Consider the following 12951-nt stretch of genomic DNA (forward strand, 5'->3'; position numbering starts at 1 on the left):
TATAGTTTGGCAATGTTCCTGTAATCGGTCATTAAGACATCGCCCTGTCTGTCCGATGTATTTCTTCCCACAGGACAGCGCAAACTCATATACAACACTCTATGCGCATCCCACTGGCGCACTTCCGATGATTCGTAGAGCATCCGGCAGCTTGCTTACGGTACCGGTCTGTCAATCGACATATTTTCGCCAGCTTTTCTGGTGCGGAAAAGACCACATTTGTGTCCACCCGGCTAGCCATTTTCTTAAGTTTATGTGCCGTTCTATGCAGGTAGGGCACTACCGCTACCTTCCTTCTACGTTCCGTCCCTTGATTTGCCGTGTCCTGAATTGTGCTATCCGACCTGCACCTTTTTAGCAGCCCCTCGACGACCGAAACTTGCACTGATTCTGGAAACCCTGCTGCTGATAGCCTTCCCGATCGATCCATAAGGCTCGTATAGATCTTGTGGTGGCAAGACTTCTTTAGAGCATTTCCAAAGCATAAGTTGGCAATGCTCCCCTTGACGAGCTTCGAGTGGGCTGACCTATACGATAACAGGGGCTTATTAGCTCTAGTTTTATGCTCCCAACACGTGTGCCGTTCCATGAACTCGAGCTGAATGTCTAGGAAGCGCAGCACGTTATTGGAGGGCTCTTCAATCGTGAGAGTAAGTGGGCTAAGACCTGCAGAAAATACTTCGTAAAGCTTGCCTACCGTAAAACGTGCGTCAGGTTCAAAAAGAACGAGACTGTCGTCAACGTATCTGACAACTTTACCCACCCTACTACCCGTCAAGAGGAGCATTGCCAACTTAGGCTTTGGAAATGCTCTAAAGAAGTCTTGCCACCTCAAGATCTATACGAGCCTTATGGATCAATCGGGAAGGCTATCAGGAGCAGGGTTTCTGGAATCAGTGCAAGTTTCGGTCGTCGAGGGGCTGCTAAAAAGGTGCAGGTCAGATAGCACAATTCAGGACACGGCAAATCAAGGGACGGAACGTAGAAGGAAGGTAGTGGTAGTGCCCTACCTGCATAGAACGGCACATAAACTTAAGAAAATGGCTAGCCGGGTGGACACAAAAGTGGTCTTTTCCGCACCAGAAAAGCTGGCAAAAATATGTCGATTGACAGACCCGTACCGTAAGCCAGCTGCCGGGTGCTCTACGAATCATCGGAAAGCGCCAGTGGGATGCGCTGAGAGGGTTGTATATGAGCTTCCGCTGTCCTGTGGGAAGAAATACATCGGACAGACAGGGCGATGTCTTAATGACCGACTACGGGAACATTGCCAAACTGTGAAAAATAAGCAATACGGTCATCTGTCAACCCACTGTCAAGAATGCGGCTGTGCGCCGGTCTATGAATCCTATCGGGTTCTTGCGAAGCACAAAGATAAAGGCGTGCGAGAGATCATTGAAGCGCCGGCTATCTGGCGGAATAGAGACATGTGTGTTAGTGCCCCTTCAATCGACCTGTTAGATAAGGAGACGGCTTTTTTGGATGGAAAAGATTTGTATAAGGTGGCACCACTGTGCATGGTTTATATAGGTGTACTTCCTGAAAATCAAGTTGTTGAAGTTAGCGCATTGTGTTGTCGTCTCCCTTCCGTCCTTGTTTGCTGGCGCTAAATATGCTTTCAAAAATAATATGTTTAAGAATTCAAGACAATCTCTTAGTAACAATTATAAATTCCTCCACGCTTGAGCAAATATCCCTGTGGCACTTTCCAAGAGAGGAGGCTCCTAGAGAAATGATATTTATAATTGAAAAGCTTAAACCAAGATGTGTAAATCTTGATTCAACAATATTTTTCCTAAAGAAGTAAAACGGCGGCAGAATATGAAAAAATGATTTATTGTGATAATACTAAAGTCTTCTTCGTCGTCTCCGAGGCCACCATCAGCGCCCTTTTCTTCCCACATGACCGACTGTGACAATATTGAAACAGGTTATCTGAAGCTCAAACTTAGACCCTACATTCCGAACCCGCGCCGCTGATATAAATGCGAGCGATATGCTCGCAGAGCTTGCCAGGGCTTGCATTATGTACAAAGTGCGCGTCGTATGACTATCCTGACGACAATTGCACACTGAGACACACGACTGCGCAAACTGCGACCATGACCACCCTGCATTCTCCAAGGCATATCCTTCCTCGAAGAGGGAAAAATAAATAATAAAAGTAAAGTCAGCGAAAAGCTTCTTTTCATCAAGAGGGAAAGCGCATTTCCGCCCTAAATACCGCAGGGTATGCTGGTAAGGCGCTAAAGGGGGCAACCCCGCTGCAGACTCTGGCATGGGCCCGGCCTACGAAGAGGTTGACCACAGCTGTGCCTCCAGCCCCGAAGGCGACAGCAGCCAGCGCTGCTGCGTCCTCTCTGAATGAGTAAAGGCAAGGCGCAAAAGACCAGGACTGACGAAGGACACTAAGGACAGGACCAGGGCCCTTGTCACCGATCCTGTCATTTGTGTCCTTCTTCAGTCCTGGTCTTTTGCGCCTTGCTTTTACTCATTAAAGCAAGAACCAACTAGCCCAAGCAAGAGTTACCTGGTCATCTCTGAAGGAGGGCCTATTGACATCAGGGTTAGTGCCATCCTACGCCCTGCTTTTCGAGGCAAGGCTTATCCCGAAATCTACCCGCTCCAGTGAGCGAAATTCCAGCAGTTGCCAGGAGATTATGAACACAACCCAAGACAGCCGGCGCACCCAGCGCCTCTGTAGTGGCGTGAGTCTCGCAACCGCTCTAAGAAAGACAAAGCCCGGCTTACAGGGCCTGGAAAGTCTCCGTAAGCCAATACTGCTCTTGACACACAGCACAAGAACACACACAATATGCATACACAAAAATTACGCTGGAACGTGAGAGGTCTTATCCACAACCCCAACTACATTAAGGAACTTCTAAACAAATATAATCCGAAGGTGCTATGTGTTCAGGAGACACACCTGAGACCAACACAATGTAACTTCTCCAGGCAATGCGCCATTTTCCGTAAAGATCGCCATGATGCACTGGCCTCGTCACGCGGCGTCGCAATCACAGTGTACGGAGACGTTAATTGTCAGCAGGCTTTTCTCTGAACTGCCCTTGAAGAAGTCGCAGTCTGAGCGGAACTCTTTCTGAAGTTGGTCACTATAAGTTCCTTATGCATCTCTCCAAATTATCAACTTTGCAGAGCAGAGCTTTTAAGCATCATCGCTGAACTTCCTCAACCATACATCTTTGTTGGACATCTAAATGCATATAGCAGCCAGCGAGGCGACTCATTGTGACGCAAGAGATCACTTACTTGAAAACTGTCTTTACTCCACAGGTGAGTGCTTCATAAATTAAAAAAAAGAACAGCCCAGGTTTGATAGCCTGGCCCAGAAAACAACTCATCTATAGATTTAAGCATCGCATCAAGTACATTCGTGCCATATCTGGAGTGGAACGTCATCAAAAATCCTTTGAGGATTTACCACATCCCGAGCGTTTTACCATTAAGAAAAAATGATGAAAACTCCGCATATTCACTTGTCGAAAATTGACTCTGCCGATTGGAAGCATCGCCAAGCGGTCACCTACCTAACATGTGTGACGAGTGGACGACGAAAAGAATTGGTGCGCGATGGTGCGTGGTGGGGTGGCAAGCAAGAACAAATTGTGCCGGGATTCGATATTGGACGGCTCTGCAAAAGGAGCTCGGACCCCGGCGAGGACCCGGTGGGTCGTGCTCCAGCGGGGGTGGAGATGGCTAACGGTACGCCTTGGTGCCTGCCTGTTCATGAAACACAGGCGGTCCAGGCCACACACGAGCGGCTCACGGTCAGTTCTGCCAGCCGTTCGGGAATCACAGGTACCAGAGAAAGGTTCCGGCGGCTGACGGGTCGCCCTGTTGGCCGAGCCTGCGGTCCCGCTTGAGGCCCGCCGCCGCAACCAGACAGCTATGCAGCTCACATGGCCGCCAGCAGTGCTTACTGCGCCTGGGTGATTCGCCTGTTGAGCGAGAAAGGACGCTTCAAGACAGCGAGCTCTATCGCAAAGCCACGGACAATTCGAGTCACACCACGAAGCCGGCTTTAGATTTGTCTCTTTGTGCATGTAGTCCAGTGTTTTGTGTGATTCCGAATGTCATACACGCTAGCAGAAAAAGGTAATTTCTAATCGCCCCGTCTTCCTCACTGTGTGTTGAGCCCCAAGGTCCACGAACCTCTATCACACATATGATCACATTCGTATACTTAACATCGACAACACAGTTACATATTTGACAGCATTTATTATCAATATAGCGTCCATATGCATTCCAAATACACAAAGAAAGCTATCCAAACGGCGTGTACCCGGGTGAACGATGACTGTGAGGAGCGCGAAGGAAGCACAATAATGCTTGGGGCTGCCTTCGTGGCTTTCAACCGCAGAGAATCTCATAAACATTAAGAAAACAAGGAGTGAAGGGAGCATGCAAAAGTTATAAAAAATAATGAAGGTGAGTGACTTGTGGAACACTGCAGGACTTGCACCGATTGTTTTCTACGGTTCCGCGACGCGAAGATTCTGGGTAGAGGCAGGCATCAGAGATCGCGCGAAACATTGGAAGCCTTCTAGATCAAGAAGACGCGTCCGAACTGTGTTACTGACACATCGGTTTTCCTTTACGAGGCTGAGGTGAAGTTTCTATCAGGCCTACCCTAATAAGACTTTTTGCTCCATGTTACTTTGTACGCGTGCGCGTGCGCGGTGTTTTGGAGGGCTATATATGTCGAATGCTTTCACCCTCATTAAACAGTTGAAGTAGCGCCCATAGTGTAGTCGTCTTGTGTGTGCTGTTCTGGCGCAAAATATTTTTAGTATGCAACATCACCAACTAGCCCAGCAGTTAACTCTTCTAAAGGTAGAAGAATTTGGAGTCGTGCCAAAAGCAAAAGCTGGCAAAAATGTACATCAGTAAAACTCTTACACAGACGAAAGAAAAGCCTGGACTCATGGTAAATAATTGAACGGCTGGCAAATCCATCCTCTGCCATTTGCAAACAGCTGAGGGAGCACTCGTGAAAACCACCATGATCTTCTAGGTGCCCACTACGTGTGCATTTGCAGTTCGGCCCATTACACACATATATTTATATGGTACCAGCGGCAAGCAGAGTGATTGCAACTGTATAGTAAATTGAAAAAGAATGAATTTTACAACTGCCCGTTCAACATGGCGGATTTTTAGGTCTCACTGATTTGTAATAAGTCAGCTCAAGAAAGACAGAATAGTATACGACATGATCAAACACTTACACCCTGCAAACTACAGAAGAATTGTGTCACTTTTTAACTCCATATTCTGTAGCCTGTAGCCTGCAAAGAGGCAATTATTATTCACATTCCGAAAAAGGGAAATGACCCGACATCGACCAGCAGTTATAGCCTCTAGCCCTAACAAATTGCTAATGCGAACTCCTCGAGAAAATTACAAACTGGTGCCTGGTCCATTTTCTTGAAAGTAACAAAACATTAGGTCACTTAAACTGCGGCTTCAGCGGAGGTAGAGCCGCAACAGATCACATTGTCCGCATCGAGACAAGTATCCGTGATGTGTTCGTGCATAAACAGTTTTTCTTGTCGGTATCCTTAGACATGGGCAAAGCATACGACACCACTTAGTGTTCTGGATCCTTCGTAATCAGGTATCTGGCTAGAATGGGTGTCCGAGGCAACTTGCTGAACATGATTCAAAGTTATATTTTGAACCGGACATTCTGTGTCAGAGTTGACATCGTCCTATCCCGTCCATTTACCCAATAGACTGGTGTACCACAGGCAGGTGTGCTAGGTAGCAGTCAATTTTTTGTAAAAATGATCTCTCGCCATAGTGCCATACCACGCACACTGTTTTATTCTGTGTACGTGGATGTGCAAATCGCTTACAAATCTTCTAATCTTGCTATCTGCGAGCGCCGGCTGCAGCGTGGCCTCAACAAGATTTCTAAGTTGGCGGACCAGCATGGATTCAGACTAAAGAAACAAAGAAAGTACGTGCGTCCTCTTGTCGAACAAACGGGGTGCACTGTCGCAGCCCGTAATAGATCTCAATGAAGAACGACTATCTGTAAGCCGTGAACATAAATTTTTAGGTTTGATTTTATACTGCAAGTCAAATTTTCGCCCGCATCTGAACTATATGAAAACAAAGGGCCTGAAGGCTATGAATTTGTTGAAGCTTTTGTCACGCACATCATGGGGAGGCAACAGCAGATGCCTCTTTAGCTTGTACAAAAGCTTTATAGAGCCGCGCTTTGACTCAGGAGACTTACTTTATAGCTCTGCAGCACTTAGTGCTTTAAAGGTGTTAGACCTCGTTTACTATCTGGTGCCTTCAGGACTAGCCCAGTAGAAAGCCTGTATGTAGACTCGGATGAATCGTCCCTGTTTCTCCAAAGAACGTATTTAAGCTTATCTTACCTCCTGTGGATAAAGGTAGATGTCGAATACCGATGCCTTTCCACTATAAACGACATATCTACTGCTAGGCTTTATTGAAACGATCCATTTTTTTTTAATTATGGGGTTTTGCGTGCCAAAACCTCTTTCTGATTATGAGGCACGCCGTAGTGGAGGACTCCGGAAATTTCGACCACCTGGGGTTCTTTAACGTGCGCTTAAATCTAAGTACACGGGTGTTTTCGCCCCCATCGGAATGCGGCCGCCGCGGCCGGGATTCGATCCCGCGACCTCGTGCTCAGCAGCCTAACACCATAGCCACTGAGCAACCACGGCGGGTATCGAAACGAACTGTCTGTCAGGACTCCTTTGTCAATACGTTTAGCGCCGTCAGCTGAAGAAGCAAGCGTACTAATTGAAGCGAATGTGCTAAGTGATCCGATTCGGTTTCACCGACAGGGGAGTGCCAGACTGTTGAAAGCGATCTCTCTTTTATAAAGATTTCCAAACGCGCATGTGAGCTTCATACAATTCCTCGAACTCCAGGCGAAGTGCTCATGTGCACAATTTTACATCGACACTTTCAAATATCTCACTGGTGTTGCTTATGCAGCTATGGAACAGTTTCTTTTTTTTGGGCCCGATACCCTAAATGCGCATGGAAGTATCTGCACAGTGGAAGCATACGCAATCCCGTCTGCAGTTGATCACATAGAACTAATCAATCTCTCACAGCGCGGCATTATTCAATTCGGCGAAGCACCGATCAAGGAGTGCCAAAGCGGTCGTGCCAATAGGGACTGGCAACCAAGAGGCCAGCCACTCGGGCAAGCAGCGGCCGAAAAGGATCAAAGGCAGGTTTAGAGATTATTGTATTTGTGTCGTCTGTGTGACCGTGATGCCCCGACGGCTTTTTGTAGGAAGCCCTGTGTATTCTCTGCCCCGCTCACGCATTAAGAAGCTTATAAGAAGGCAGGGGTACGCATACTCCTAAATATTTAGTGTGTCTATGCAATCTTGTGTCCACGAATTGCTGACAGTGTTTGAGTTCCGACAGCGCCGTATGGCCGGCCGCCGTCGTTTCTCCTGCGTTTATGCACGGACAAAAGAGGCCCGCCACGGACTCAAGGGTGTGCGTGTGTGGTGCAATAGAAGTGTGCGACCTCTGTGGACTTGCTCTTGCAGGTCCCTCGCATCTAATTAAAATGGCGCGCATCCGAAACCTTCGGAGGAGCCGAGATAGTCGGGTATATTGGATCGTCACCAATATCTGCCGTCCCCCAACACAGGGGACTAGGGAAAGCAGAAGCTATTTGAACGCAGGTTTTAGACCAAGCTAAGCAGTCTAGATGCTGAGCCTACAATCTGCTGAGAAGCGTCAGGAAGCTAGTGCTGTCCAATATGACCTGGGTCACCTAGCCGCGTCTGAACTGCGAGTTACTAATTGACGTAATAGAGAACATACCAACGTCTGCAAAGAAGCTCACGGTACTTCCCCTCAAGTTAGCTCAACCGGCTCGAGTGATTGGATTGGCGCCAACTTTATGCCTGCAGTTGGGCGCTCGCGCGCCCCGACGAGGGCCTACGTCATCCTCGAAGTCGCCGTTACTCGGCGCGGGTCTCCGCTCGCCGGTGCCGGCTCGCTGGGTCCGTGCCTTTCGAACGCCTCGAGGACCTGCTGGACGGCCCAGAGCTGATCGTGTCGGTCGTAGCTCTTCGTGGCTGCCTCGAGCCGCGGCGGTAGCGTTCTTGATTTTGCTTCTTCTGGATATTTAACGCAGTCCCACAAGATGTGCGTGTAGCCTGCGGTCTCCATCCGGCATATTCTGCACATATCTGTCGGATAAGTCTCGGGATACCTGCGATTTATCAGTCTCGGGCTCGGTAGCGATCCGGTCTGGAGCTGTCTCAGTACTACCGCCTCCGCTCGACTCAGTCTCGGGTGCGGGGGTGGGAGAGTCCTGCGAGCCAGGCGGTAGGCCTTCGTGATTTCATTGTAATCCATCATGCGGTCCTTGGTTTCCAACCACGTCGGACGCTCTGTTGCCGGGGCGCGGCTGGTTAGCGCTCGCGCCGCTGCGTGTGCCGTCTCATTATGGTTCCCATTGCGTCACGACGCGTCGCCCGCGTGCGCCGGGAACCACTTGAGTCGTACTTTTCGTTATTCTAGTTTGACCGTTCGCAGTACACGCTCAGCCTCCCCCAGATTTGGCCTTTGGGGAAGTTTCGCACCGCCTGTCTTGAGTCACTCAGCACCGTGTGGCAGTCTCCATCGGCGATGGCCAGGGCGATGGCTACCTCCTCCGCTTGTTCCACTCCGGCACTTCTCATGCTCGCTGCCGTCCTCGTGGCGCCGGTAGACGCCTCTATGACGACCGCTGCGAAGGCGTTCCGTTGGTATTCGGCCGCGTCCACGTACCGCACGTGTTCGTCGTTGGCATGCTGGTCGATGAGAGCCTTGGCCCTCGCCACTCTTCTTCCCTTGTTGAACTCGGGATTCATGTTCTTTGGTATGGAGTCGATTCTGGTCTGGCATCGGACCTCTTCGGGGACGGGGAGCTTCATCTCCACATCGTTCGAGCGTCTAATTCCCAGATCATCCAGTATCTTCCTCCCGGATTTGGTCATGGACAGCCGCTCCAGTTGAGAGGCCCGTTGCGCTTCGGCTATTTCTTCGAGCGTATTGTGTATCCTGAGTAGTAAGAAGCGGGTCGTGCAAGTGGACTCAAACAGGCCCAGCGCCATCTTGTACGCTCTTTTGATGAGCACGTTAATTTTGTTTTGTTCTTGTTGCAGCCATCTGCGGTAGGCTGCATCGTACGCGGCGTGGCTGATGACGAAGGATTGGACGAGCCTAATGAGGCTCTCCTCTCTCATGCCAGCCTTTCGGGAAGTGACTCGTTTAAGGAGTCGAATCGCGTTAGCTGCTTTTGCCTTGAGACGGGTGATGGTTTCGCCGTTTCTTCCGTGCTTTTCGATGACCATGCCTAGGATCCTAATTTTGCCGACCTCGGGGATCACATTGCCGGATTTGGTGACGATTCTATTTTTTTCGTTTTCGCGTTGTCTGGTCTTTCCTCTGCTGCTTTTGGTAGGTGGGAGTATGAGAAGCTCCGATTTGCTCGGCGAACATCTCAGTCCGGTGCCTTCCAGCTGGTCTTCTGTTGCGTCGACGGCGGCTTGCAGCGCGCCCTCAATGTGGGCGTCGCTGCCACCGGTCACCCATAGCGTGATATCATCCGCGTAGATGGTGTGCCTGACATCTTCGATGTGCCCGAGCTTTTCGGCCACTCCGATCATTATCAGGTTGAACAGCATCGGCGAAATGACCGATCCCTGCGGTGTGCCGGTGCTCCCGAGCTTCTTCTCTTGCGTCTGTAGGTCGCCTGCTCGTAGCTAGACGGTCCTGTCCGTGAGGATGTCCTTGATGTAGTTGTAGGATCTTTCGCCCATGTTGAGCTTCGAGACTTGGGACAGAATCGCCGAGTGTTTCACCTTGTCGAAGGTGCTCTGCAGGTCGAGCCCTAGGATTGCTTTCTTGTCGTGGGCGCTGCCGCAATCATCGATGATTTGGTATTTGAGCTGCAGCATCGCGTCCTGCGTGCTGAGGTGCTGTCTGAAGCCGATCAAAGTGGCTTCATCAAAGCTTCGCGTTAGGCAGGCCGCTGTACCACGCGTGTTGTTCGGTGGGTGTAGTCGGCAGGTATTCGTCGTTACTGCGCCTGGTGACTTTGTCAACGCCGTGTACTGAGATCGCCCGATGTATGAGCCTGGCGAGTCTGTACCTTCGGTGCGACTTGGTCTTGGTTTCGTCGAGCAGGTGCCGCAGCAGGTTCCACGTCTTCCCGCTGTGCATCTGCCCGTCTGCCGCGTTGCAGATCTCGTTCCAGTGTTGCGTGCAGAGAGCGCGGCAGTGATCCTCAATCACTCGGTTCAGCTCCGCGTTTTTTCTCAGTCTGCGTTAAGCCTTTGTTTCTTCCAGCGATTGAGTATTGACTGTTTGGCTTTGATGAGATGCGCAAGCCGGCTGTCTACTTTGTCGATCTCCGCGCCCGTTTCAATGTCTTTGGTCGCGTCGCGTACGCGCTTGGTGATTTCGGCCGTCCACGAGTCGATGTCTTCGATCTCGTCGTCACTGTCGCTATTCTGGGTTCTGGCGTCTCGAAGGGCATCACAGCCTATCCATCTGTGTTTTGATGCTGCTGTCGTTGTGTTCCGGTATGCCGATTTCCACGATGGTGTGGTCGCTGCCTAGGTCGGTCCCCGTGTTTCTCCAGGTGATCGCAACCCATATGTAGTTCTTGACGAACGTGAGGTCCGGAGTGGTGTCCCGGGACATGGAGTTACCAATTCTCGTCGGATGTGTCGGGTCCGTGATGAGGGTGAAGTCGAGTTAAGTGGCGTCTTGGTACAAGCCGCAGCCCTTTGCTTTCTACTTGTTATAGCCCCAGGCAGGGTTCATCGCGTTGATGTCTCCGCACCCGATCAGCGTGTTGCGGTCCGCTGCGGTGCTGGCTCTGTGCAGTAATGTCTTGAATCTCTGTTTTCTCTGCAATGGGTTGCTGTGGACGTTGAGCAGAAATATGCTTCCTTTTCTCTTCTTGCCCAGGATGATTTCGGTGAGTGTGTGCTCGATTTTGATATTGCTTTGCAGCTCGTTTTCGACGAACGTGAGTCCCTTCCTGACCAGGGTGCACAGGCCTCTGCCGTCGGGCGGTCCCTTGTGCACTCTGTAGCCGGGGAGGGACGGTGCCTCGGTTAGTGTTTCTTGTAGTAGTATAACGTCTGGCTTGCGCGCGGCATGTACGATGTGCTCTTGGATGACTGCCTTCTTCCTTCCAAATCCACGACAGTTCCACTGCCACGCGGTTACACCTGCTGCTGCTGGTGTTGCGTTGGCGGCCATGATTGCGTTGGCGTATATGGGGCTCCCTGGTTGGGTGGATGTTGCGCAAAGAGGGGCGCAAACGTCGGGTGGCTTACCATTGGCTGTAGGGTCCTTTCGATGTAGGCGAATCTGTTCATGTTCTCGGCTTGGTAGGTCTCCATTGTTTGTTTCAATGCTGTCACTGCTGCGATGTTCGTCGTGATTAGCTGTTCGAGTCTGCTAAATGTCGCTTCGAATTTAGTTTCGAGGCTGTCGATGCAATCGTTTTCTGTTTGCGTGCGCGTGGCCTCGATGGCTCGCTTCTTCGGTGCCGGTTACTCTATGGCTTTCTCCTGGATGTTCGTTGTCGTTTCCTCGGTCTTGCTTGTGCTTGGCGTGGGTCTCTGTAGAGGCTCGTTGTTGCATAGCAGCAACTGACGGATCTCAGCGATCTCTTTCGCGAGATTGTTGATGGCCGCTCGCAGCGCCGCGTTTTCTTGTCTTAGGATCTCATTTGCCTCCTGCACCTTGTTCATATCTTCTTCTTTCGGGTTTTGGTGATTTTCTGCGCGTTCCTTATATTGTTTCCTTTCGCTGCGTCGACCCAGCTCACTGGATCACGTGATGGTGACGTTTTCCTGCCGAGGCTTCTTTTGCAGCAGCTGCTGTCTCTGGATTTGGGCACACGGTTTTCCGAAAGGGTCCTCAACTTTCGCACATCTGATGGCTTGTAGAGTGGCGGGAAATCGCTCTACGACAGCAGCTGGCCTTAGGCTTGTCGGCGCTCCCATTGTCGCTAGCGCACTACGTAGGGGATCTTGTATTTCGCCTTGCACGTTCGGTCTCCGGTCGGGTGTTCGTCTCCACGCAACTTACATTTTGGGGTACAGCGATGGTCTTCTGTAGGGTTCGCGAGTCCGCAGGCCAGGCACGTCTTGATTGTGAGGGTCAGACACACGTCCTTGCGGTGTGTCACTCGGCCGCACTGCTGGCAGACGTCGATCTGTTTCTTGTAGAGGTGGCACGGTATCAGGGTGACTCCGTATCGGACGAAGTTCGGTACCTTGGGTCCCTGGAACACCACAATCGCAGTGGTCGCGCTTCCAATCCTTTTTGCGGCCACTGCTAGTGGGTTCCTCTCGTTGACGATGTTTCTATCTAGCTTGTCGGCGCTCACGTCAATGGGGATGCCTCTGATGACGCCCTTTACGGTGTCGTGAGGTGCGGTGCGATATGCGCTGACCTGGTAGGGTTTGCCTTGGATAGATATTTCATGGATTTTAGTGCACCTTGCCGCATTGTCTTCATTCGGTGTACCGACGACCATGATGTTCTGTTGCGTGTTGGGGCAGATTGTGTCCGCAGCGCTTTCCTCGCTCGTGATCTTGGCCGCAGCGAGTATGGCCGCAGCGACGGTGGTGGTGCCGGTCTTGACGATGTCCAGTTCCGCTTTGGGTCTGACAACTATCTTGCTTTCTTCTAGTTGCGTGGCTGGCATGCGTGCTGCCTTGATGTCGGAGGCTCTGACCTTCTTGTAGAATTTCGACCTCGTGCTCATTTGACTCGCGCCAGGTCCGTTGGGCTTGCCGCTGGCGGTGGTCCGCTGGCGCAGCCTCGGCATGCGTTCCCCCGCGAGTGTCCATCCGGCGTCACTGTGGTGTTCCGCGGGTGACATCTCTTTTCCTT

General features: G+C 50.9%; 1 pseudogene; it reads right to left on the minus strand.

Moving 5' to 3' along the window:
* Positions 1-7927: 7927 nt before the first annotated feature.
* On the minus strand, positions 7928-9989 carry LOC135909888 (uncharacterized; annotated as a pseudogene).
* Between the last annotated feature and the right edge of the window lie 2962 nt (positions 9990-12951).

Source organism: Dermacentor albipictus, unplaced genomic scaffold (genome assembly GCF_038994185.2).
Source record: "Dermacentor albipictus isolate Rhodes 1998 colony unplaced genomic scaffold, USDA_Dalb.pri_finalv2 scaffold_31, whole genome shotgun sequence".
NCBI classification, from domain to species: domain Eukaryota; kingdom Metazoa; phylum Arthropoda; class Arachnida; order Ixodida; family Ixodidae; genus Dermacentor; species Dermacentor albipictus.